Raw genomic sequence first — 26,754 nt, 5'->3', positions numbered from 1 at the left:
AAACAGTTAATTTGTTGTTTATCTGTTGTTTACCCAAGTAGTGGCCCAGTGATGGAGAACTCAGCACAGACTCAAGCATTGAGGAGGAAAAGTCCCTAAAAAGTTATCTTTAGATCCATGGCCCTACTAACTTTCATCCCAAAGTACTGAAATCATACAATCATATTCTCTTTCATTTTATAGTCCAAGAAATTGGGGCTCAGAGAATTAAATACCTTATTCAAAAAGAATGGAAGGAAATGATCTTTGGCACAATGATAGGCAAGCAGTCCTATTTCCTTTGACCAGAACCATGTTCCCCCAGTTCTCTTTTAACTGCTCTCTTTTAGATTTATCTTTTAGATTTTATCTCATATATCATTTTCTCAGGGAGGACTTTTGGATCATATTATCTAAAATCAAATAATCCAGAAAGTATCATATTTCCTTTTTAGCAATTATTTCTATCTGGAATTACCTTGCTATGTATTTGTTCCTTTATATCTATTATCCCTCTCTCCACTAGAAAGCTCCACGATATCAGAGGCATTGTCCTTTTTTGTATTTCCAGCTACTGGTATAGTACCCAGCACACATAAGTACTCAAATATTTGTTGACTAGATGAGTAATATGTTGGCTAGGTATTAGCACCCCCATCTTTCAAGTGAGGAATCTGAGTTCCAACACTGTAAAATTATTTTTGCAAGGACACAATTTAACTATGAAAACCAATTTTGAAATTCATGACAAATCCCTGAATATTGAGAAAACAAAATATAGGAAAATAAGCAAAGATGAGGAAACATGACTACTTCAATTCTGATATGAGGAAAACAATGGGAAGGGAATCATGAATCCATTTAAAAACACCTACAATGAACACTCATTCATTAATTCCTTCCAACAGTGTCTACCAATGCTAGGTAAAAGTCCTAGCAGATAAATCTATGCTTCTAGAAAAAAATGAGAGTTCTAGGTAATTGTGGGGAAATAGAAGTATATGTTAAAGCTTCTACATATTCTGCAGTAAACTAAGAATGCATTGATTTAGACCAGTGGTCCTTAAATGGGCTGGCTTGCAACGTAGCAAGGGGACAGAGCGGGGAAGGGAAGAGGAGGAAATATTGACTCTTCCAGTATTCTCCAAAAGGAGTTGATGGACTCAGCCATGTATACCTGATGAAGCCACCAAAGTAATTCTAGATTTTGCTTATTTGAAAACATTGGTCTGAGGTAGACCAGAATGTGCATCAGAATCACCTTCAGGGCTTGGGAAAACAGATTTCTGGGTAGGTCTCCAGCCTTGCTGATTCAGTAGGAATGGGATGGGGTTTGAGAATTTTTTTTTTTAATTCCCAGATGTCAATCTGCGGGTTTGATACCCACACTCTAAAAAATACTGGTTTAGACTCTATAATAAGTAAAGAAACATTCCATGAAAATGGTCAGAACTTTTATAAATATAGTATTGTCATCCTGAAAGCCTCATTCAAGTAATAGTTCTAAAAAGTACATGTCTAACCTACATCAGTCCAAGTCACTTTGAGGCCCTATGTGGCTCTGTTTCTCATCGAAAGAAATATTAATCCTATATTCACAAAGAATAATTTGAAAAGTTGCACAAATATTTACTGAAGCCCCTCAAAAGCCTGAAGGTGAGATTCAATTCATAATACAATGTAAAATTTAAATTTTCCCATCTCTCTCTCTCTCTCTCTCTCGTATGACAGCTGCCTCTCAAGTTCTTCTCCATTTCTCTCACCTCCTCCCAATCCTCCCAACCTAATCTGTACAGGAACTCATCCTTCCCCACCTTTCCCCTCTCACCACCCAAATCTATTTGTTTCCTGTCCTTTAATTTTTCATTGCTCTTTCCCCTGGAAATCTCATAAGTCACCTCAGACTTCTCAATTCTCTTTCACACCTCAGCTTCCAGTTTATTTATTATAATTGCAGTCATATAGCAAACAATATGCTTCTTCTCAGACTCAGGACTAATTTCATCAGATGGAGAATCTATTTGGTCCAGCTTGGGACAGGTATCCTCCCCGGGTCCCTCTCATCATTACTATCAGAGGGGCAATATGGCCCCACCCAAGCAGCTACCAGAGCTCAACCGCAATGACTTGGGGACAATCTAGAGAGCAAGGGGAGTACGGAGACACCCTAACAGGCATCATCCTATTTAATGCAACAGAATGAAGTAAAAAATATAAAAATTCATTGTAAACTGTCAAATGCTATTTAGAAAGAAGATAATAGCATTGCCCTAAATGAAGACTTGACAAGAATAACTTTTACTTGTAGGTCTCTGTCAATTGCATTTCCAAAGATGGTAACCAATTCTTCTTACAAAAAGTTACTATTAGCACAGTTCTTTATTGGTTTCACAGAAAAATACTTAGGGAAGATTTGTATGTGTGTATGTGTGTGTGTGTATGTATGTGTGTGTGTGTTAGGGGAGTTAATAATATTAAATTTGCCCTCAAAGAGTTTATGGTCTGATAGGTTATGGTGAAAGGGTGGTCATTTATTTGTTCAGGAAATATTTTAAAGTTTCATTTATCGCCATCTGACATATGTGCTTTTTATTTTAAATCTTTCTCCCATTACAAGCTAGGTTTCATAAAGGCAAACATTTTGTCTGTTGTATTCTTTGTTCACCCTTAAATCATCAGTGCCTAGGTGGTCCCTGGCTTAAACTAGAAACTCAAAATCTTTTGGTATGTAAAAGAATGAATGACTCTTCTGGGGGCTTTGTACCGTGATGTGTGGATGTTTGCGAGGGCAACAATTATGAATAAAATAGACAGGAATTTTGCTTCCAGAGAGCTTGGCAACCCAGCAAGGAAGAGACATCAAACCAGCCTGTTCACAAACATGTAATTAAAGCAACATGATGGGAAGGATTACACAATTATACCTGAACTGGGGGGCAGCTTACTCAGAAAAGTGCATAGAGGAGATACAGCCTGAGCTTTCTTGAAATATGACCAAGAGATGTTCGGGCAAAGATAATACTCTTCTAACCAGAGAAAAGACTTTCTCACAGACAGGAAGCAACATGTATAAAGACTTAGGGTTCTAAATATCCTGGTATGTTCAGGAGACTATAAAAAGTGAGCAAAGGCACATAGACTGAAGTGGCCAGTGCTGGATAAACTGAAAGTGGTTCAGGGCAGCTGGGATGGAAGGTGCTGGATGGACAAGGCCAGAACAAAACCAACTTTGGGCCTCATGATAATTTGGACTTTTCCCAAATCAACTAGACCTAATGAAGTTTTAAGCAAGTGAGTTTACAAAGAGCACTTCATTTATATTTATATGTAAAATACATATAAGGGAGCTTTATATTACCCAGGTATGGAAAGTCTAAAATCTGAAAGTAGAGGAAGAATAACAATCATATTGGTGAAGAAATGGTTAGGATAGAATGGGGAAACCCAAGTGTTTAGGTTTTACATAGAGGAAAATTTGCAAAACCTGCTCCACTGAAGAGGTATTAACTGGGGTTTATTTTTATTTTTTATGATGAATTATGACTCTGGGGAGGAGAGAGTTGATTTACAGCTGGACTGGAGATGCCTTATACCTTTATCTCTGGGGATGCCTGGATGTCTTGTTTTGCCTCTTGGCCAAGATAATGGCAGTCCTGATTAGAGATGTGCTTTGTAAAATCCAAAACTCCCCAAGTGACCCCAGGGTCAGTTGCTTATTGATGGTTTACGATTGGCATAAGCTGGGCTGACTATGTCATCACAGGGGCATGAAAGCCCTGCTGGGAACTTCTGCTTTGAGCTCTCCCAAAGTCAGGGTTCCTTGCACAGGTCTTGGAGAGATTGCTCGTGGGTTACTACTCAGTCCACCAATGCTTGCTGTTCTCTCTCTCTCTGCACTGTACTCTTTGCCTTTAAAGCCATGAGTGTGCTCTGTGGAAGGTGGTAAGTCCTTTCAAACTTCCAAACTTGGGAAATCTATGCAGACACTAAGAGAAACTGATGCTCTTATTGTCCTTCCCATTACTAATGTTCTTTTATGATTTTAGGGCTTTCAATTTGACCTCTTAAAACAAATATTGCAGAAGATATTAAACCATCTAGAATTCTTTTCCTTCTTTCTTCAAACAACAAAGTTGCTTTTTTTTTTTCCAGACAACTAACCCCCATAGCTCAAAAAAAGTATAGTGTGGGTGGCTTTGGCTTATAATTCCCATTTCTGATATACATGTTTTTACTTTATGGGAGTTAATTCATTTTAGGTGTGGCATAATATCTGACAGGCTATGGGTCCATGTGCTAATGTGCACGAATCGAGGAAAGCAACTTGACTTGGCAGAATTGAAGGATCAAAATTTCAACTAGATATATATCCTTTTGAAAACAGAACAAGGAGAACTGGGAGTTTTTGCAACCGTCCCATACTCTGGTTCTGTACCTGAGGATGGTTTCTAAAAACCGGCTCATACAGGCTTAACCCAGAGTCTGGTTAAATTGTGCAAGGGTGGGATGTGTGTATTTACTTTTTAAGAGCTCATCAGGCCATGGTGATGTGTAGCCTGGGTTGAGAACTACTGAATTAGAGGAAATGAAAGCTCCATTTTACACTGAGTAGATCACTTATATCCTATGGTCCCTGTCTCAAACATGAAATGAGACTTGGGACTGAGCCAGGGTTAAAAGATGTGAGGGCTAGCACAATGCTTGTTTGATAGGAAAGAAGTCTTGATATTATCACAGCTTGAAACCATTTGATTTTTCCATTATTTTCCTCTATTTCTGTGCTACTTATACAATTTAAATTTAATTTAGAGTTCTTAAGGGTTACTGTGATACAGTGGTTTTCAAACTGCAGAATCCTAGGATCCTTTGTGGTGTGTCAGGGACCAATTTAGAGATTGGGTGGGATAGGTAGAAGTCTAGCAAGGAGTCTGCGAGTCCCCTTCCTTTCAGCCAGAGCAGCTCAGCTCTGCTTTCTTTGTTCAGTGTGTATTGTTCATATATACAAACACACAGTCATATGCACACACAGTCATATATATATATATATATATATATATATATATATATATATATATATAAACACATGCACATTTTCTACTGGGAAAAAGGAGTGATTTGCAACTTCAGAAACTATTTGAAAATCATGGTTTCAGAATATTTGTATTAGTCAATAAAATCATGCTCTCAGATAACTGCTGCTTCACTCTTTAAAGACTCAAATGTTTAACACACTAATTCTTGAGCTACTGGTAGACAGAAAGGAGAAAGACACTTCCTTTGGCATAATGATGCCACCAAGGTTTAAGTAAGTCTCAAAACCTTTTCTTTATTAAAAAAGTGGCTACTAGAAAGTCCTGGGGGCAGGGGGAGGAGGATAATCTATTTTTATATACACATACACATATGAGAAAATATCACAAGCGGTTGATATACACTAAAAGTTGTTGCTGTGACAAAAGAAAATGTCCAATAAAAATAGAAATTAGTTACTCTGAGAAAAACTTTAGTAGCTGAGAAAACACTTATAATTGCTTACATTTCCACTGTGGAATGAATGATGACCACTCAGAGTTAGAATCAGTCCGTTTTCACAGGGTTAGAGAGAGTAGAAGCCGGTAAAAGAGAGAATAGAAAGTTCTGGCAAGTCCCCACAGTAAGCTGGACCAGGAGCTACTGACAGGCAGATGATACAGGCCCCAGCTGGGCAAGGGTCTCTGGGTGGGTGTCAGCCTCTAGATAACAGGGTGGGAAAAGTAGGAAGTGGAAGGTGGTAAGAAATACCTTAAACGAAATATTAAATTGGTGAGCTGGTTAGGTAGTAGAAAGGGCATACAAGAAGGTGTATTTTAACTGGTGGAAATGCTGAAAATTGCTGCCACCTCCTGGGCATTGCTTTTGCAATAGCCTGTTGCCATGGTCACTTTTATTCTATGAAATAGATGTTTTCATTAAACGAATGAGAAAATGGGGCTGATTTTGTTGTGCTTGCAGACAATGCTGATATTAAGAAGGAAGAAATAATATCTTCTAAGGTCAGATAACAGATGCTGGCTATTTTCAGGGGAACCTATTAGGAAGTAACACAGTAGTAAATGTCTACTTACAGATGGAAAACAGCACACTTGTAGAGAAGTGCTTTAACCTAAAGACAGGTTGAAAGGTTCATGCAAATAATATTGAAATAAATGATTGATAATATTTGAAATGAAGTTGGAAATAGATTAAAAAGTTTAAAAACTAAGAAAAATTATTGCCTGAAAATTTAATGTAATTGTTTTTTGTAACATTTTACTGTAAAAAAAATAAAAATAAAAAACAACCACTGCAACAAAAACAGTGTGCATTTAAATATTCCTTCCATTGCTTACATTATTTTTTCCAAACCCATCTATTAAAAATCACCTCCTACACTGAGCTACACAATTTATGTTTCATCAAAATTCAGAAAACAGAAGCTATTACTAAAAATTCTATTTTCTTGGCAATGATGCCTGAAGGCTTACTTTTTTTTTTTTTTCTTTCTGTCTAATTGGAGAATCCTCGTAAAGAGGCAAGTAGACTGAAATAAGCAAGGAAAGATTTGTGCCAAGAAAACTCAGCTAGCTATATAGAAAAGCAGGGCTGGGAGTTAGCCAACAAACTACAAGGCAGTCTTTTAGGTGTGTGTGCTGATACTAATGCAGAAAGAATTATTTTCTTTAACATTTGCTGATTGCTAAATGTTAGGTATGAGGCATCAAGCACATATCCACGTGTGCACACACATCTTGCCCCACTCCCACAATTTTTCTGCAAATTATTTCTTATGTACTTTCTCATATAAATCATTTTTTCATTCAAAGGAAACGAGTTACGAACTAGGAAATTTGCTAAAGACACCAAAAGAGCAAAGAAATATTCTGGTTGGGGGGATTACAACCAAAGAAGGTAATGACATTCAGTACTTGGACCACCAGTTGACTGGAGGGCCAAGTATTTCCTTGTCTGGAGAACACAGGTCTTTCCTAGCATATTTTTAATTGGCTGTAAAACATTGCTGCTGCTACATGGACCATTAAGAGAAGAGACCCTGGAAAAATATATGCCCACTGATGGCAGGACCTGCTAGATACTACATATGGGGAGGATAACAGTTAACTCCAAGAGGTTGGTTTTAAGATACAACAGATAATTTGGTAGTTAGACTGGAGCTTGTAGTTAGACTGGAGCTTATAGTTGAAAGACTTGAACATCAGGCTGGGGAAATGGGATGTTATGAAGCTACTGCAGTTGAGTAGTAACAGACACCTCATCCAGCCAGTGGAGTAGAAACTATAAAGAAGGAATGAATGTAATTAGAGGAGGTACTTGATAGTGTGAATGTTACTGAGAATTGCATTCAGTCCTCAGTTTGAGAATCATTGGTTGAAATCCCAATGGAAAAAAAAACAACAAAAAACTTGTGTATAATAAATTTACCTAATGAAGTTGTGCCAGTTTGAATGTCTTATGACCCCCCAAATGCCATTATCTTTGATGCAATCTTGTGTGGGCAGATGTATTAGTGTTGATTAGATTGTAATTCTTTGATTGTTTCCATGGAGATGCAACCCACCCAACTGTAGGTAATAACTGTGATTAGCTACTTTCCATGGAGGTGTTCAGCATGGGCCTTGATTAGTTTACTAGAGCACAATGTAAGCTCAGACAGAAGGAACAAGCTTGCTACAGCCAAGAGGGACACTTTGAAGAACAGAAGCTTAGAGAGGAGCTGCAGCTTACAGAGACAATTTGGAGACGGCCTTTGAAAGCAGTCTTTTGCTCCTGAGAAGCTAAGAGAGGACAAATGCCCCAAGAGCAACTGAGAGTGACATTTTAAAGAGGAGCTTCAGCCTAGAGAGGAACATCTTGGGAGAAAGCCATTTTGAAAACAGAATTCAGGAGCAAATGCCAACCACATGCCTTCCCAGCTAACAGAGGTTTTCCGGATGCCACTGGCCATCCTCCAGTGAAGGCACCTGATTGTTGATGCCTTACCTTGGACACTTTATGGCCTTAAGACCATAACTGTGTAACCAAATAAACACCCTTTATAAAAGCAAACCATTTCTGGTATTTTGCATAATGGCAGCATTGGCAAACCGGAATAAAAGTCATTTAGGAAATATGGCTAGAACCAGATGCTGTACCATATTTCCCCCTTAATTACTTATACCCCAAATCTCCCTCTGCAACTCTTTCTTTGAAATTCTTTAGTAATTTTCCATTACCAATGAGACCCTTTGGGGAAGGATACAAATCACAACAAATTACAAAGTGCTTTGAACAAGAAAGTGAGGATGAGTTGGGTACTAAAAATTTATTTTCAATTTTAATTTAGAGAGGGATTTAATTCTTAGGTATTTGACGAACAGCTGCTAATGGAACCAAAATGTTATTAATAGACTTGAAGTTCTAATCAGCAAGAAGGTTTTCATTCACTCCCTTAATAGGTACAAAATATAATTCTATACTTAGGAGTTAGTCAGTAAATGAAACCATACAAGGACATAATATCCTATTATAAGTACATAAAATCCCATTCCACAGCATGTCAATATCAAGAAAGGAGTACATATTGTAGTATTGAATTCTACTTAGCACAAAAAGCCATTTAAGCAGAGAGTAGACAGAAAGTTCAAGGAACAGACCTACTTCTGACTTTGCCAAAGCTCAGAGGAGTGAAGGATACTCGTTTGCTTTTGTTCTACTTGTAATAGCACACAGCAGTAGAGCAGAACACCAGAAATTGAATCATTACAAACAAAACACGTTCCTTTCCCAAGATGTTTTCCTCCTTCATATGAGGCCAGTGACAAGCTATTACCTTCCTACAAAAGATACACATGATAAACACCACCGAGCTCTAGATGTTGCTGCAAAAGTAGCACCACGATTAAAAAAAGTGGTATTTGTAGTCTAAGGAGATAGTTCCCAGGCTCACTTTGTCATTAATTCATTGGGTGATCTTGAGTCAACCCATATGATTAGGAGTGATATTTGAAATATGTAACAGTTGATAAGGCTCAGGCTAACCAGGACAGATGCTGACTGCTGTGCTGTAATAGTGCCAATAGACCAAACATTAGATCTGCTGATGAGAATGGAAGGGGTGAGGTTACCAGGGTTTCTCGACGTCCACACTACTGACAGTTGGGGCCAGATGATTGTTGGTTCTGAGTGCTCTCCTGTGCATGGTAGGATGTTTAGTAGCATCCCTCATGCCAGTAGGAACCCCTTTCCCTCAATTATGACAGCAAAAAATGTCTCCTGATATTGCCAAATGTCCCCTGGGAAGGGTCAAAATTTCTCCCATTGAAAGTCTAGATTAAATCCATTCAGTGAAATGGTTTATCAAATATGTCCTCTTTCCTTCCCCAGCCATCATCTTCCTTAAATCTCAGTACCTTTCCCCAACTTTAAAGTAGCATAGGAACTACTTTTAAAAAACAAAATTGCTATTTGCTCGCATGGACTTATTAAAAAAAACTAATTTAGATCTTATTGAAAATCTTATACTGTAGGATTTTATATATTTCCATTTACTATAATAGTTAAAGGAAAATTAGAGTAGTTCATCCTTAACCAGAAAATTAAAATATTGTATATACTTCCTTGATCTCATGGATGGGATCTCACTTGGAAATATTTTTTTTTTATGTTTAGGAAAATATAATAGTAAAGGCATACTACAGTGTAATTGTATCTGTTATGTTTTCTACTAGTTTATATATATACTGGGAAAGTTGAGATGTGAAAACAATTTTTAATTGAAAACCTCTATGGGATTATTCCGATAGCTGAGTGAGGAAGAGTCCAGGAAAGTATACGGCTCTTACTAGGATAGAAATAAAATAATTGCTGTCATTTATTAACACTTTATATTGTTTTTTGCTGTAAATATTTCAAATGTTCTCATTTAATCTCCCAGTAATACATTCATCCAATAAATGCTCATCGCATGCTTACTTCGCTGCAGATATTGTTCTAAATGTTGGGTATACAGCAGTAAACCAGTCTTTGCCCTTATTGGTCTATTGGCAGGAATGGGGTGGGAAGCGAGGAAATAGGCAGTTAAAAACACAAATGTATTATGTTCCAGTGATGAAAGAACTATAGAGAAGAACAAATCAGGGTAAGGGGGATGAGAATATTGGGAGTGGGTAGGGGATAGATGTTTTGCATACAACAGTAATGGAAAGCCTCTTTAAAACTTTGACATTGGAGCAGAGACCTGTAGACCTTGAAAGAGCAACTTTCTAGCAAAAGAGCATTCCAACTGGGGAAATAGCAAGTGCAGTGGTTTTGAAGCAAGAACTTTCTTGGCATGTTCAAAGAAGAGCATTGGCCAGTGTGACAGAAGTGGCCAGGGGAAGAGCAGTAGAAAATGAAGGAGGAAGCTGCAGATCCTCCAGGACCTCTGAGGCTATTGTTACTCTGAGTGAGCTGAGAAGCCAGTGGAGGCTTTGGAGCGGAGGAGATAAAACCTCATTTAATGTTCAGAGGTTTTAGAAGAATAGAATAATGGACAAGAACAGAGTCTACTTAGTCTTACCTGATGAGGTAAACACTTAATTTCTCCAATTTACTGATAAGAAACCCAGGGCTTAATGCATTAAGAAAGCCAAGGCTTAATATTCAGAAAGATACACAGTAGATAAGTGGTGGCACTGAAATTCATTCACGCTCAGAGCAAAATTCACAATTTGGATTTTCTTTTCTGGAAATCCAAAAGGAATATAAACTCTAAGAGCCAAAGTATTGTGGTTAATATCATGTGTCAACTTGGCCAGGTTATGGTGTTCAGTTGTTTGATCAAGCAAGCACTGGTTTGATTGTTACTATGAGGATATTTCATGGATTTAAATCAGTCAGTTGATTTTATCTATAGCTAATGACATCTACAGTCAACAAAGAGATTGTACTCAGCAATGAGAGAAGTCTCATCCAATCAGTTGAAGGCTGAAAGGAAGAACTGATGATTTCAGCACTCAGAAAGAATTCCTATCTGTACTTCAGCCAGTCAGCTTCTCCATGGAAATTCACTGAAACCTTCATTGGAGTTCCCAACTTATGTCCTGCCCTACAGAATTTGGACTTACCACTCCCCACTGTCACATGAGCCAAGTCCTATAATAAATCATTTAATATTTACTCTTAATATTTATATATACATGAGTGTTTATATATATGAATGTGTGTGTATGTTAATATATACATGAGTGTGTTCTTTGGAGAACCCTGAGTAATATACAAGGGCTATTGACAATTATCAAGGGAGTGGAATTAAAATTCTCTAACACTATGAAAAAAAGGAACACATGAATATGATCCATAATTATTAAGTAATGTGCAAGATTTTTAATGTACCTAGGATTTTGCCTTTCTTCAACACTTAAATGTCACATATTAGGCTCAAAGTTGTGTTTTAGTGGTGTATAACTGGATACTTTAAAGTTCTAATTTTAAAGAGAATTTTAAAATGAAAAACATGTTAATCTAAGTATTTCTAGTAAGCAAATCTATAATGAGTGGTTGTTTAGAATGGTTGGCCATAAATCAGATTTCAATATCCAGTTGGGAGTAGCTTAATCTAACCTTAATTATGAGTCAATAGTTTCTTGCAAATTCAAACTTAGAAGAGAATAGGACATGTCATGATGACTTACTTGAAAAGTTTTACCCTAAAAAAGGTTTCCATATTGGCTCTACAGAGCTATCCAGAACAAAGACTCAATTATCTTAGCAGAAGAAACATGTCCCCAGAAATTCTAGTTTGTCAATTATATCACTTTACTGGGTCTCTTCAAGCCCTGTGGGTCTATGATTCTTGGGAGTTTGTTGGCTAAAACATAAGGGCAATGAGGCCAGTATCATAGATTTGATGCTTCTGTAGACCAATTAAACTCATTCAGTCTCAGGGTCACAGTCGCTTCATCCCTGTGTGTGTTAGGGTACGATGAAGCTGCTGTAACATATATTCAGTGGTTTAAATAGAAGTTTATTTCTCTTTCATACAACAGTTCAGAAGTGAGTGGTCCAGGGACAGTACAGCATATTTCCCAACCTCAATGCAGGTTATTTCAGTCCCCTGAGGCAGTGCACATGGGAAGGAGGAAGTCAGAGTATGCAGAAGTTGCACCCATCACTACTGGGAAATGTAGTTTCTAGCATGGACAAACATATTCCCAGGCAAAACTCAGGGAGGCCTATTACTGTAAGGAATGAGGGGAACTTATATTGGAACACAATTAGCAGTCTTGACCACACCTCAAAATTCAGGAAGCCATGTCACAAAAGCCATAGCATTAATATTAGATAATAAAATGGGCTTGTAACAATGGACAATAGTGTCATATTGTAATTGGAGAGATATTTCAAAGATTATTACTCTGTCAGTAGTTTTAGACTTATAAATGAAATACTATATCTGTTGCAATTATAGAATTCTAGAATTAAAGATTCCAGTGTCTATTCCTCTAGTAGTGTTTCTGTTCACCTACAACAAGTTTTTACCTGCTTAAAAAACAATTATTTTTGTATACACTACACATTTGAATACTAGAATGTCAGTGGTGCCTAGGAACGTATATAGCCCTCATAACAACATTGGACAACTCAGCAATAATGGCGATGAAATCACAATTAAAGAGTTACAATATCTTACAGTGCCTATAAAAGCATACACAATTACGACACTAATCCCTTGGCTGACCCTTCAGCACTGTGTTATATTGAATCTAATTATTTCCTGCCTGGGCTGTTCTTCCTTACATATTTCAGTACACCCTAGAGCTTATTTTGGCCCTGACTTAACATTTTGCTATGTCTCCTCCTGCTCACAGCAAGTTTTATCCGACTACTTGCACATGCACTGGGGTCCACATTCCACTTGGTAGAATGTTACTGTAATAACAAAATCAATCAAGGAAAAAATAAACTTTACATACTGAATGAAACTTGATGGGAAACATGTATAGAGTTCTTGGGACTCAGAGTGTGGCCACACAGCTATAACACTGCCCTAAGCTGCCCAGGCCACTCTCAGTGGCTAACTTGGGAAAGGTCTCTCAGACGCATTCCTTTGGATAGAGGTGTTCCTTTAGAAGAGAACAGAGACTTGTAAAATAAACAGTATGAATGATTTGCTCTGTATGTCAACTTAAGTTCAAACATAAAAAGTCACACAGAAAGGCATTTGGACATTTAATAGTTAGTTCTTTAGGTAATTGGATTAAAGTACCTCCCAGAAGAAAAATATTTGGTGCCCTAATAAAACAAAGCAGGAGAAGAAAGTAGCAAGAGTAAAGAGAAGAAAGTAGCAAGGTTCGAAGTGAAAGGAAATCCTTTTGCACAGATGCCACTTAAAAGTGGGAGTTTACTTTTTTAAACTGGAAGGCTTTTCCTCTCACATGTTGAATTAGAAAAATCATTCAGGACTTCAGATGAGAAGAAAGATTTTTCATTGTTTAGGAAATTGATTCTTTGTTGACTTGAAAAATATCAGAAGATCTTGAGTCTGGTCCTGGTGATGAAGGCCCAATTCTGACATTCAAAAGGCCACTTTCTTATTAATAAATTGTAAAAAAATATCAAGAGGGCTAAGTTACTTGAAAGTGCTTTATAAACTCTTAAGCATACATAAATGTAAGCTCTGATGAAGATGAGGATGAGGCTACTTACTGAAGTGCATTCTGAATGAACAAAATATTCAGGTAAGCTCAGACACACAAACAGTAGGCGAATTTTATCTTTGATATCATATCCTTGCATTTGATATATTTTTTCCTCTATCCTAGAACTGCTTCCCTCTAAGTATCTGTCTAATGTAGCATTCTTGCTAACTTTTTAGGAATCTGGATAAAGTATTTTCTCTACATTCATTCTACAAACACTTTCTATGGGTCTACCATTTGCTGAATTCCTGCTGTTTGGTGAGTTCATGGTCTTATAGAAAATAAACTTATAAACCAATTGCAACAGAATGTGGAATTTAATAGTCTCCTCATAGGGAATGGAACGTCTTCAATTGCCAGGGAATCTAATCTCTGAAAGAGGGTCACTGTGGATGGGAACATTTGGGGTCTGCAGCTCACCTCTTCCCTGGAACCCTTCAGATGACAGGCACTTACAAGACTTTTAAGTGAATTCAGTGGAAAATAAAAATAAAGGGTGGTAAGATGATTTATGATTCTTACAAACAAGATCACCTTAATATAAGTATTATTACTTTAGGCATATATATGATTCTGGAAAGCATGGAGTGATTTTTCTTCTCAAATTAATTTTCAAATCTTGAGCATACATCAGCTAAATGAATGGCAAAAAGAAACAGCTCAGAACCAAAACTATGTCACTGATTATAAAGAATTGTTTATAGTCTTTATAGAAGTTTGTTTTGTGAACATGAAATTTTAACTCTGATTTCAACAATGATGTTTCTGGATATAAATATTTTTTGGTCAGTACATACATTATTTCACCAAGTCAACATTTTTCACCTGCCTAGTAGAAGACATTTGGCAAAATATTATAGAGAATAAAACATGAGTAAAATTTACTGACCTTAAGGTGTTCATAGTGGGTTGAGAGAGAAAAGCATATAAAGAACCACAGAAAAGGGAGGTTCTGATTCAAAGAAAAGAGTCCACAAAATGCTATGGGAAAGAGTAATTCTGAGTATGGAATTAATTTATAAAAAAAAAAGTTTTAAAGTCTCGATCTTAAAAGTAAACATCCACTAAGATCAAGAAGTCAACACTTAACTAGATTTAAGTAAAACAACATTAATTTTCTTGGCTTTGCCACAAAACTAAATTGCATATTTTTTTTTTTTATCAAGGCACTGCAGTTATTACAAAGATGACACTATGGAACAATTTCAGCTCTAAATGAAGTTGAAAGATTGTTGATGAGATAATATAAATAAAGTAAAATATTTAAATAATATTTCAAGACCATGCTAGAAGTCCCAACACAGATGATGACTTGCTGAATGAATCCTTCAGACACTGACTGTGAAAGAGCTTGCCTCAACCACAGTGGCAGAAAAGATATATGGAGATTGAATTAAAGTTGGCACTGAAGTTCGGGAGGGATTTGCACAGTTAACCAGGAGGCAGGAAGGCACCAGCAGAAAGAATCATAAGGAAAAACACAAAGGTCTATGAGGGCCAGACATGTCTGCAGTGCCCTACCCTGTCTTCTCACCTAACTGAAACTCCTATCCACCCTCAAATACTTGCTGGAAGTCGCCTCCTTTGAAGGCTTCCCCAAATCCCTTCACTCTTCAGACTGCCCCATCCCCAAATATACATGCGTTCACACATGTACACACACACACACACACACACACACACTCACCATCATTATCACTTCTGGTCCATCTCTGTCCTTTGCACATTCATGTATTATTGTATGTACTGCAGTGTAATTACTAGTTTCTCCGAGTGGACCATGAGTTTCCTGAAGGAAGAGAGTCTGAAGTACTCGTTTTTATATCTTCAGTCTGTACACAGTGTTTGGCATATTGAAGACATGTAACTGTTACCCTGATTTGAGCAGACAGAACTCTACAGGAAAATAGGGATGATATGTATAGAAGAGTAATTTGGAATGCATTTGAGAAACATTTTAAATGTATAGATATAAGAACTGTGAAATTTATACAATAGATAGCTAGAATCCATTTTATTTTTTAAGACTGGGAAGTGGTCTCAAAATCATCTGTAGCTTTATTTCCTCAGGCATCACCAGACTTTGATCAAAATGTTTACATTAGCACCTGATTTTTTTTTTTTTTTTTTTTAGTACATGGCCCCCATCATCACTTATTTAGGAACCCCCAAACCACCAACTGGGTCTACTTAATTCTGGAGGTCCCAGAGAGTAAACTGCATATGCTTAGCAACAAATTTACTCATATTCTTCTCTCCCTTATCCTTTTGTGTAGGTCTGCTGCTCATAAGACATTGGAGAGGAGAACCCCAAGAGCCCTGCTGCTGTCAGGGTCACTCGGGAGACTCAGTGCTGCCCAGTACCCTATTCTCCATGACTACTCCATCAGGCCAGACTGTTATCTTCTGATGACTTCTCTGAGCCCTATGAAGCATCCAGATTTCCTTGGTAGAAAATATTCCTTTCCTTAACTAGGTGTAGAATTTTGTCACTAGGATACTGATGGTTCAGATCATGCCCTAAGCCCTATAGGCTTAGTTAAGTTCTTCTTTCCCTCCCTCTTATACAAAGGGCTCAATCCCAGGTCTCAGGCTGGTTAGAGAATGGACACTCTCCTTATCTCCCCGTCATCCCAGATCCATCTCCTTTACCTCTCCTCCCTCATCAAGTATCCACCCATGCTCCAACCTTTTTTTTTTTTTTTTTTAATCAAACCTCTGTCCCAAACAAAAACCTCAAATATATCCCTAGTCAGTGACGTGAGTCAGGAGTCTACAATTTCCATATACCTGTCTGACTCTTTGGGTCAGTCCAGATGCTCTGCTAAGGAAGAATAATCTGGCAATAGTGTACAGATGGGGCAGAGGAAAGAAAACGTGAAGGTTCATTAGGAAGTTCATAGTACAGAGATAAAATAAGGTATGAAAGTACTGGGATCATTGTGAGCATGTAAAGGAAAAGACAAATATCGAAGATGAGTAGAGTGGTGAGTGACTGTAAATACAGGGTGAGAAAGGAATTGAAAATGTTGCTGAGAAAATAATAGGGCCAGTCCTAGAGAACCAAGGAGCAAGGAGATAGTATGATTTTGATATCCAAGACAAATGGCTGAGTTTTAAACTTGTTGAGTTTGGGATGCTGGCAATGCTTCAACTGGGAATGCAAGACTTGAGCATTGGATAGGATTGAGAACTAGTTGTTTGAATTTCTCAACAATTTTATAGATTTGGTTTGATGTTCACAAAGGAATGTATCACTAGGGTGTAGGGTAGAAAGAGAAGAGCAAAAGAGAAGTATTTAGTCTCCACTGTGTTTCCGAAAGTACCCACACCTCACTGGTACTGAGTCCTTACAATCCCTGATATTGTTCTATAAGCATGAAGTAGTGGTGTTTCCCTCCACACAGAGGTACAGATGCATGAGAATGATGCAAGCTGGGAGAGACGTACAATGGTCACTTATATCCAGTTGGTTCCCAGCCTACTTGCGTCATAGAGAAAGAATGATAATGCTATCTTTTCATTATGCCTCTCAGTTAAATATTTCTGACTTGGGAGATCCATGTCACAAACATGGTAAATATTAATGCTTCCTAAGTTTGCATACATAGAACCATCACTCTTCTATATTCAAAGGCAGTAACAGAAAATTATCTCTGAATTCCCAGTATCTAGCAAGGTGTCTGGAACATAATAAGTGCTCAATAAATATTTATTGGCCATGTGAATGATTTAGGGAAAAAACCTTTTAAGTAATTCCCAAATGATAAAATGCAAAAAGCATGCATAAAGCTGTAAAGGCAATTTAACATATGGTGGTATTTTAAAACCTGATACAGTTTTTTTGCTTCTAATTAAAAAAAAAGAAAAAAAACTCTACCTTTAAAATAGAATTTTAAACCTTTTCAAGACTCAAATAGCATATTTACTTCCAAAAAAGAAACTGAAAACATCTGGCAGCAATGCAAACTCTTGTCCTTGGAGATTATTCCTTATTTTAAGACTTATCCTCTGGTGTTGCCATGGCTACTGACCACGAACTAAACTTGCTGTGTAATACATTCTATCTGCCGTTGGATTGTACCTTGAAACCTGCAGTAAATTTCTAATAATTAGAGGAGACAAGTTCAAAGGTGGACTTGACAGAGTCTTCAAATATTATGTGTCAAAATCTTCTCCAGGGGTTTAAGCTACTGATTGTTGATCCAAATGCTTCATTAGTATAGACAGGATGATTAAATGTGGAACTGGAAATTTGACCGAGGAGAAATCTTTTGGCCACAGTAAAACATTTCAAGTAATGTCAAAAAGGAAAGATAAAGAAAACCCAAGTCAACGTTAAATGGATGTGCATGAGTTGGCAGGTAAACGCTGGCTGTCTAAGAGCTCCTACAATACTGATTTCTGACCTAAGGCATTTTAATTTTGAGCTGGGTGGAAAGGGTTAACACTGGTGTCCACCTCCCTGAAAAAGACAGAAAGGACTCACTTGGCATGCTTACAGGTAATCGTTTACTCTCTCATTACAGATAGGGTGAAAAATTATTTTCATATAAGATAAAGCTCCTGAGTCATGTACCAGAAAGTTAATTGTGCTTTAATACCATGTGCTCCCACATAATTGCATTCTTCCTTCAGGCAGATAGATGGCTACATTTACCTAGTGTAATTCAGACTGACCAGGAAAACCAAAAGGCAAAAGGAGATGCTATTGTGATAGGATTCATGTCTGCTTTCCCCTATCAGAAGTGTTTGTTTTTTTTTTTCAATTGAGGCTAAGAACCATTCATTTTCCAAGGTCAGATGTGTCTTTTGTTCCTAGAACTGCTGTAGTCACAGCCCAGTACTTTAACCTGAAGGTAGAAACCAGGAGGAGCATTCTAAACAAGCTTCTACATCGAGTTAGATGATAATGGGGTCTCCAGAGTGAACAAGAGTGGACAAGCCCCTGTGCTCATCGTCATGGTGCTTCCACAGTAGTAGTGGGTAAGGTAGATCACCAAGTAAGAAAACAAGAATTAGAAGCAAACACACTGACAAATGCTGTGAAGGAAAGAAAACAGGATGTGAGGGAAAAAATAATGGATGCCAGAGGGAGCAGCTCCTGTAGACAGAGAGGTCATGCAAAGTCTCTGTGAAGAGGTGGCATTTACGAGAGATCTGGAGGCTTATACACTAGAGGCAGGATGGTGGAGTGGAAAGAATGAGAAGTGTGGAGTTTGAATTCTGCACCTTCCTTTTACTCTTCATTCATTCAATGAACATTATATTGAGCCTCCAATCACTCTGTTATATGCTGGAGGTTACCCCAGAGAATAAAACAGACATGGTCCCTCATTTATGGAACTTAAGAGTCTTGTAGGGAAGAGAGTTGTTAACCAAGTGGTTTGCACTATGATGGATCTCATTGTAAAGTTGTATATTCATTTTTAAATCAAGTGTATCACATTATTGGTGGAATACAAAATCCCAGAGAGATGAAAGTTTCCTTGGGAGCCATAGGACTTCAAAGTCCATAAGCTTCCCCAGAGATGTAAGACGACAACATGTAAAGGCAAGGGGAAATTTGTAAGTACATTGAACCCCATCAAAGGCTCTTTTTGCATAGACCAGAGCTATAATCGAGTAACCTAAAACCAAATTTGATATATGTGCTAGGGGGAGGGGAGGTAGGAGAGGTAAATATCCTGGGAGAAAAAAGCTTTTGCCCCACTGCTTTTGCTATACTTAAGAAATAAAGTCTAAAGAAATACACCACGAGGCACCCCACATGCACTCTGAATTTAATTAATTGACTTGGTCATCAGAATGAAAGCATCGTCCCCAGTGCTATAGTTGAATAAAACATCCTTGCCTTGACTTTGACCTTTCCTTAGGGAGGAAGTGAGTAGAGAAGTATAAGCTTCCCTAGCTTCTAACAGTGATGATTGAAACTCTTTCCTAAATTGTCAAAAGCAATTTAAACTGCTCTCCTGGGCCCTGAATCACCCCTACAGAGTTGTGGACTACTACACATCCTGTGTGACAGAAAAACGACTCCTTACAATCTTTGCTCAGTAATGAGAGGGTAGGAGGAAAGAAATCTAAAGAAGAAAGCATTACCACAGTTATACTGATACTCTATCAATGATTAAGAAATATTTTTATTGAAATAGTTAATTCTTAGGTTTCCATAGTGATATAATATCACCCAGCCAGTTTAACTCAGTATGTTATGATAAAAGCAGAGTCCTTATTTAGTTCGCAGAATCTATGACAAATCTAAGCCAAAACAATGATCTGTTGTCCTAAGAGAAAGTAAAAACTAACAAGTTTAGTGATAATTAAAGCTTTGCTTAAGCCCGGGCAAAGCTTTAATGTCTACGAATGGAAAGGCATTTGGTGATGCATGGATGACAAAGACAAATGTATGACAATTAACCACTGCAAAGGCAAATATATAATTATAAACCACAGCAAAGCTTTTATATTGAAAACTAAGAAATACAAGCAGATAAAACTCTGACTGCTTATATGGTTCATAATACTCAAGAGTGGCTTACTTTCACAAGGAAAGATCAGAAACTGAATCACAGAAACCTAACCATCAGAGAACACTTCAGTTCTATGAGGAATTGTCAACCTTCTTTCTCCAGCTAAAGTTAGGAAGAAAAATAGCTTGGATAACCCAACACAACTTTCATTGTGTGATTGTTTTACCACCATATTTATCTCATAGTTTGCTATGCTTTGGAAGGTATTTGCTTAAAAAAGAAGAGGCAGTGTTGAGTTGAAATCATGTAAACATAGGCAGGTCCTTGGATGTGGAGAATGCAAAAATCAAATTTATAGCTCACAAGAAAATAACTACAGGATAAGCATGTAAATACAGATCAGGTCAAACCCTATCCAAAAAGAATATATAAAACAATAAGCCTTGAAATTTATCTCTTAAGAATTTTATCACATTAAAATAACCTGCCAAGCAAGAGTACTCTAATGTTAAAATTAAAAGTGATACTTAAAATGTAAACTGGTATAAATGTAACTTAAGAGAAGAAATAAAAATGTAAGAAAACACAAAAGAACTATTATTGCAATGGTAAATAAATAGTTGTGATTACAAAATTAATCACTTTTGGAGGGGACCAGAGGTGAAAGTTACCAACAATCACTACAAATCTAAAAACACAATAATTAGTATTTTATTTTTTGTCTTTTAATGGTTAAAGTAGTTCATTTTATGTTATGTGAATTTTACCTCAATTAAAAAACAAACAAACAAACATAGAATACCTTAAAGGAAAATATGGACAAAGGACACAAGCAAGTAACTCACAAAAGAGGAAAAGCAAGTGACCTATAAAAACAAAATAACATTTCCAACTTACTAATTGGTTTCTATTTAATACTATTTTACTTTTATAATGTTTTATTCCTATATTTGAATGGGGGTCTATATCATTTTGCGGTAGTCACCTTTGAAATATGACATTCACATAATAAAATCCTAGTGTTATATTTACATTTCTTTCTATTAGGTGAGTATTCTTCCTATTCCACTGGGAAGAGATAGCATTACTATTTAAATGGTTAAAAAACTTTGCTTAAAACAGAAATGAACTTTATTTTCTTGAACCATTAATTTAGCTTAAAAGACATACTCTTCTAGCTCCTGCCAAGATATATTAAAAACCCTACTTTTATCAATGAGGAATGAATTAAGCAGAATAGATAATACAACAATACCTAAAACCTATGGGACCTTGAGCATTAACTCTATTAAAATGTATATTATAAAATATTTTAAAGGGGAATGCCAAAAAGCTAGTAGTCAATATAGGGACAGCTTGTATACTTAAAAGAAAGAAAACACATCTTAGAATATCAGAGAGGAAGAAATTAAGCCTTTGACATGTCAATCAGAGCAATTTTTTTAAAAAAAGCTCAGGTAATTAATAGAAATGGAATAATCATCTTTGGTACTAAATAACTAGTATAATTTTCTGTACAAATAGTGCAGTATGCCAAGATAAAACATTTCTCCTCTCAAGTACCTTCACTTTTGTTTTTATTGCATGAATCTGCAATTATATTTTACCAATAGAAGTACTATGATCTCACAGCAGAGAAGTTAGAAAATTTCAGTAGAAAATAAAAAAGTATAAACATGCATCCAAAATTTCCAGATAAAGATCTTAAATTTTACAGACTTGAGACATGCAATATAAAAACAATTTAATTCTAGAACTTGAGTATCTTTAACAGAAAAAAAGTTACCCCTCTTACAACTATACCTAACTTTGCACACAATTCAGTTTTAAAAATACATTGAAGACAAAAATGTTAAATGGGACAATGTTTGAATTAGGGAGAAGAGGATTTCTAGAAATCATGTGACTAAAATCTGGGGATGGCTCTGCCTTTGATAACTATGTGGTATGTAATGTGACCTCTTTATACTTCTGTATCCTCATCTGTAAAATGGGAAAATTAATTCCTTAATTTTTTGAGAGGTGAAGGGTAAAGATAATTTGAAATAATGTATATAAAGATGCTTTGAAATAATTGGATATTTTAAAAATATAAGGCATTGTTCCATGTTTAGGGTGTTGTTAAATATATGAAGTACGTTTTACATAGCACATAATAGAGGTCTAGTAACCTAATTAAGATTTAAAAACTAGGTTATACTAAATTTAAAAAAAAAATAACATCAAGTTGGAGTTTGTCTCTAAAACTTTATATTTTAGCTGGGTATTTTGAAAATAAACAAATGGAAAAAATCAATGATCGATTTTTAAATTAGGGTTAGTTTTTATTATCACTTCAGTTTACACTCTGAATACTTGCTGCTCAATTTGTGCAAAAGGGAAAAGTGAATTAATCCTTTATGGGATTCCAAAAGGAGGTCAGTGCCTCCCTTAGCATATCTCAGATTATTCTGGGAAAGGGCCATGCTGAACTATCGGGAAGAAAGCATTTTAATGAGAGACTTCATCAGGTGCCACATTCCTGACACAGGAACACAGTGGGCATCCCACAGAGACCTCAGACATCTTAGTGAACAGTGAGCACCATTGTTATTTGGATGGGATAGATTTGCTAACTGATTGCTCAATTTGCCACCCTGCTAAAATATACCCTGGAGTCTGGACCCAGCCTCAGTCCTAGTGTCTACTTAAAAGCCGTAGTTTGGACTGGCTGAAACCTCCACTCAAGGGCACTGGAGGTGACAGCTTCTTATATGCAGTCTCACCAGCTTTGACCACCATCGGAAGTGCATGCTTGGAAAAAGCTAGTCGCAAACCTGCAACTATGGCTATATAGGAAGAAACCATGACATGGGTTCTAGCATCGTTTCTTTTAGAATTTCAAGAACAAGAAAGTCTTATGAAACCCTCCAACTAAGACTCAGTTTAGCATATCAATCAATACAGAGATAATTTGAAACTGTCATTCAAGAACATAAGCTTAGTTGACACCTCTTGGTGGTCCACCTTGTGCCTTTTGTAAGAAATTTACTTACTTTTCTCATGCTTTCCATGATGGTTAATTGCTATTTGAATCAAATAATCAGAATCTCTATCTCCTCCCACCTGATTTCTTAATGAGTAACCTGGGCACCGAACTCAGGTTTTAAAAGAAGTGACCTTGCTTGGTGTTTAAATCCAACTCTGGGCTGATATAAACTATCTAAACTATTAGGCTACAAAACAGATGACAATGAAGCCAGGAGAACTCATAATGAAGGGGATCACTCAAAAATGCCAAGTATTTGAGTAAATTTCTTCCTAGAAAATTATGAAAGTGTCCAAAAATATTAAAGACAAGTTAATGGAAAAACTGCTTTGTCTCCTGTGATGAGGAAACCAGGTTCCTCTCAGATGACAACCCTTCCAGCACAGACTTGTAAGTCACATTTACTTCTCCATATTAGGAATTGTTCTATTTGCACTGGATGATTGGCAAGGCTGAAATCCATATTGCAAAACACTTTAATTATCCCCTTAAAAAATGAAAGCCAATTGTCATTCAAAATAGGTCTGTTAATGACACTAACAAACATTAAATCAGTACAGGTAACAAGTGGCTCAACAGAGAAAAAAACATATACTGACCTTACCCTAGATAATTTATTTTTCATTAACCAGTCTATTCACAGCAGTACTGTATATATATGAATGTCTGTGGTCATAAATGATTTCAGAGTGTAAGTTTCTTTAGATAAATTGCCCTTATTTCACACTTTAGACATTGCTGTTGCATAGTAACTATGAAAAAACCAATGACTGTAATTGTTGTGCCAGTAGGACTAAATTGGCTAAGTTACAGGTGGAATAATATAAAATAGAACCCTAAACTTCAAAGCCAGATTCTCCTCAGTTACACTTGGCTAAAAGGTTGGATATTTAGGAAAATACTACAATTCTTTTGACATAGAGGCAAATAGTTTTTCATTTGTGATATAAAAATAGATTGTTATTACATAAGACACCACAGAAGGAGTTGCTATAGAGGGTATTGTGGGAACACAGGCTCAGGCAAACAGAGGTTTTCAGCAAGTGGTTGACTTATTACTTACACTGCACAAAGGAGCCAAAGAGCTGGGGAAGAGAGCGCACCGTGGCTACCGTGAGAGTTGGTAGATGTCAGCTCCACACACCCTACTTCGTGTCGGAGATGAGGGACCAATTGTGACTGGTTCCCTGGGGAGGCCAAATGGTCAGCAGCTCTGTAAGCCTCTCTTCACAGAAGTGAGGAAAACTGCACTGACTACTTGAAGAGCTTTTATATACTTTGGGGGAGGGGAGGGGGAGGGGGAGGGGCTCTGCCAAGGAGGAACCTGTGTGCCCTGCAGGCTGGTTCTGGCGGCCAGCAGTCTCTTGCCAAACAGAATTATACCAAACACCTGATGCAAACAAGCACGAGTAGAAACATACCAAACACCTGTACACAAACAAGCACCAGGGGAAAAAGGAGGGTGTAGGTGAGGGCTGGGAGATGACTGCAGAGTGTGTCTGTGATTTCCCCAGCAGACACCTTTTACCAATTGCATTTATTGTCAGAGCACAGCTCTTTTTCTTTCACATGAATCTTTTCCATGTTTTTAAACTGTTATTTTGAAAAGTTTAAGAAGTTCTGTTCTGAATGTAATAGTCAAAATAATTTTTCCTCTTCTGAAAAACCAGCCGTCCAGGGGAGAGAAATGCGTGTTTTCCTAGGGTGGACTAAATTTAGGTTTCTGCCCTCAAGAGGTAAGTACAAAGGGATGACGCTCATTGTGAACCCAGAGTGAGCTAAGGGAAGGCTGAGAAACTGACCTAAAGGGGTTTTGATGCAATCCACTTCCTCCAAACATGATTTTTTCCCTATTCAATCCCATGAAATTCAGAATTTGGTCATTGTTTCCAAATTTTAATAATGCCTTATCACTTTAGTCTTCCATTTTGAATTCCCATTTTTTTTCATGCTAATTAGATGAAATACCTCCAAGGATGCTTTAACTTAATTAAAGGAAGGTGTCATGTATACTACATAAATAATGTCTAGATATTTGGATATTCATATTACCACCCCATATTACTGTTGACCCATTTATAAGAACAATTTCACTATTCAGAAAACGAAAGAAAATTCTTACAAAAGATAATTAAAAGAATAATGGGAAATATAGGCCCCCATCTTAGGATGGTCACTTTCACACATCCCAGTTGAAAAGTAGATAAGAATTTTTAATCAGTAAGCTTAGTTCACACCCTCACAATTTTTCCCCGTAATTATTTCTGCATCTAGTCCTTTCCAATCTGTTCTCCATGCTACAAGGGGGTCTTTTCTAAAAAAGAACCTTACAAGATCTCCATGCAAACCTGATTGAATCACGTTCTTGTATAAAATCCTCCAAAGGCTGCTAGCAACTGTCCAGATAAAGTTCGAACTCCTCAGCATGGTTGACAAGGTTCTTGGTGAACTGGAATCTGCTTAATTCTCCAGCCTCATCTTGTCAGCACTGTCAGCCTCTTGTCTTTACTGCAGCTTTCTAAGTTATTTTTCTTAGCTGCATCTTCAGGATCTATTACTTCAGAGTCTCTGCAAGTGCTTCTTCCACACTTGAAACACCAGCCCTACTCTCCCCTTTGCCTAACTAACTCCTATCTACACTTCACCCCTTTTTCTTGATGTGGTCAGAGGCCCTCCTTTCTGCTTCTGTAAAACCTTCTGCTCACCACTCAAAGTGCTTGCCATACTCTGTCATAATTATGCATTTAGTTCTGTCTCTTTCAATAAAATGTAATTTCCTCAAGAGTGGAGATGATATCTTTTCCATTTTCATGACTAACTCGTTAGAGTTTATTAGAGGCAGTATTTACTGATGACTAAGTGAATGGACCCTGCAGCCAGACTACCTGGGTTCTAATCCAAGGGCTGCCAGTTCTTAGCTGTGTGTCCCAGGGCAAATCTCTTAACCTCTATGTCTCACTGCCCCTATCTATAAAACAGGGACATATATTAGCATTAGTTGTCATGCCTGCCCTCAGCGCTGCCCACCATGTCTGACACAGAGTAGGTGATTCATACAACTTTATGACATAAATTAATGGATGATGAAATATAAAATATAATGATTTTCAATTATACCCTTTTTATTATCTACCCCCTATTGTTAATAATTGGTTCATTCATTCAACAAGCATTTATTATCTACTCCGATAGAACTGAAAATTATGTTGAAAATACTCACTTCTTTTTGTAGAGGGCTTTGGGAAAGAAAATGTACCTGTCAGAAAAATGATAGAATTGGGTAAAAACTCATTCTCCTTCTAGAATGCTCATAATAATCGCCTTCGGTTAAGTTTAAACTGGGAGCTCTCTGGGGTCTTTCCAAAGATGAAGAAAATGATCACAACATCTCATTTTTTTTTTTCATTTCCAATTTGTGCAAGCTTTTTAACTTTTTTCAGTACCTCACCTAACTATTATGAAATCAAGATCAAAGGCAATTTCTTAAAGGAAAGGAAAAGAAAAAAAAGACCTAATCTACTGTGAGGCTGGTTATTTCACAAAACTACCTCTTTGAAAAGCAAACCACATGAAAGAACTG

The 26,754-nt window shown here is 37.0% G+C and overlaps 1 long non-coding RNA gene across 1 annotated transcript in view; it reads right to left on the bottom strand.

Moving 5' to 3' along the window:
• The window catches only part of LOC119508978, an 86,830-nt gene extending 62,430 nt beyond the window's left edge, over positions 1-24,400 (bottom strand). The window contains exon 1 of the long non-coding RNA XR_005211607.1: positions 24,238-24,400. This is a non-coding gene — a long non-coding RNA (uncharacterized LOC119508978). The remainder of the gene's footprint in view (positions 1-24,237) is intronic.
• Between the last annotated feature and the right edge of the window lie 2,354 nt (positions 24,401-26,754).

This window comes from Choloepus didactylus, chromosome 14 (genome assembly GCF_015220235.1).
Source record: "Choloepus didactylus isolate mChoDid1 chromosome 14, mChoDid1.pri, whole genome shotgun sequence".
NCBI lineage: Eukaryota > Metazoa > Chordata > Mammalia > Pilosa > Megalonychidae > Choloepus > Choloepus didactylus.
This window is presented reverse-complemented; position numbering and strand designations above follow the sequence as displayed.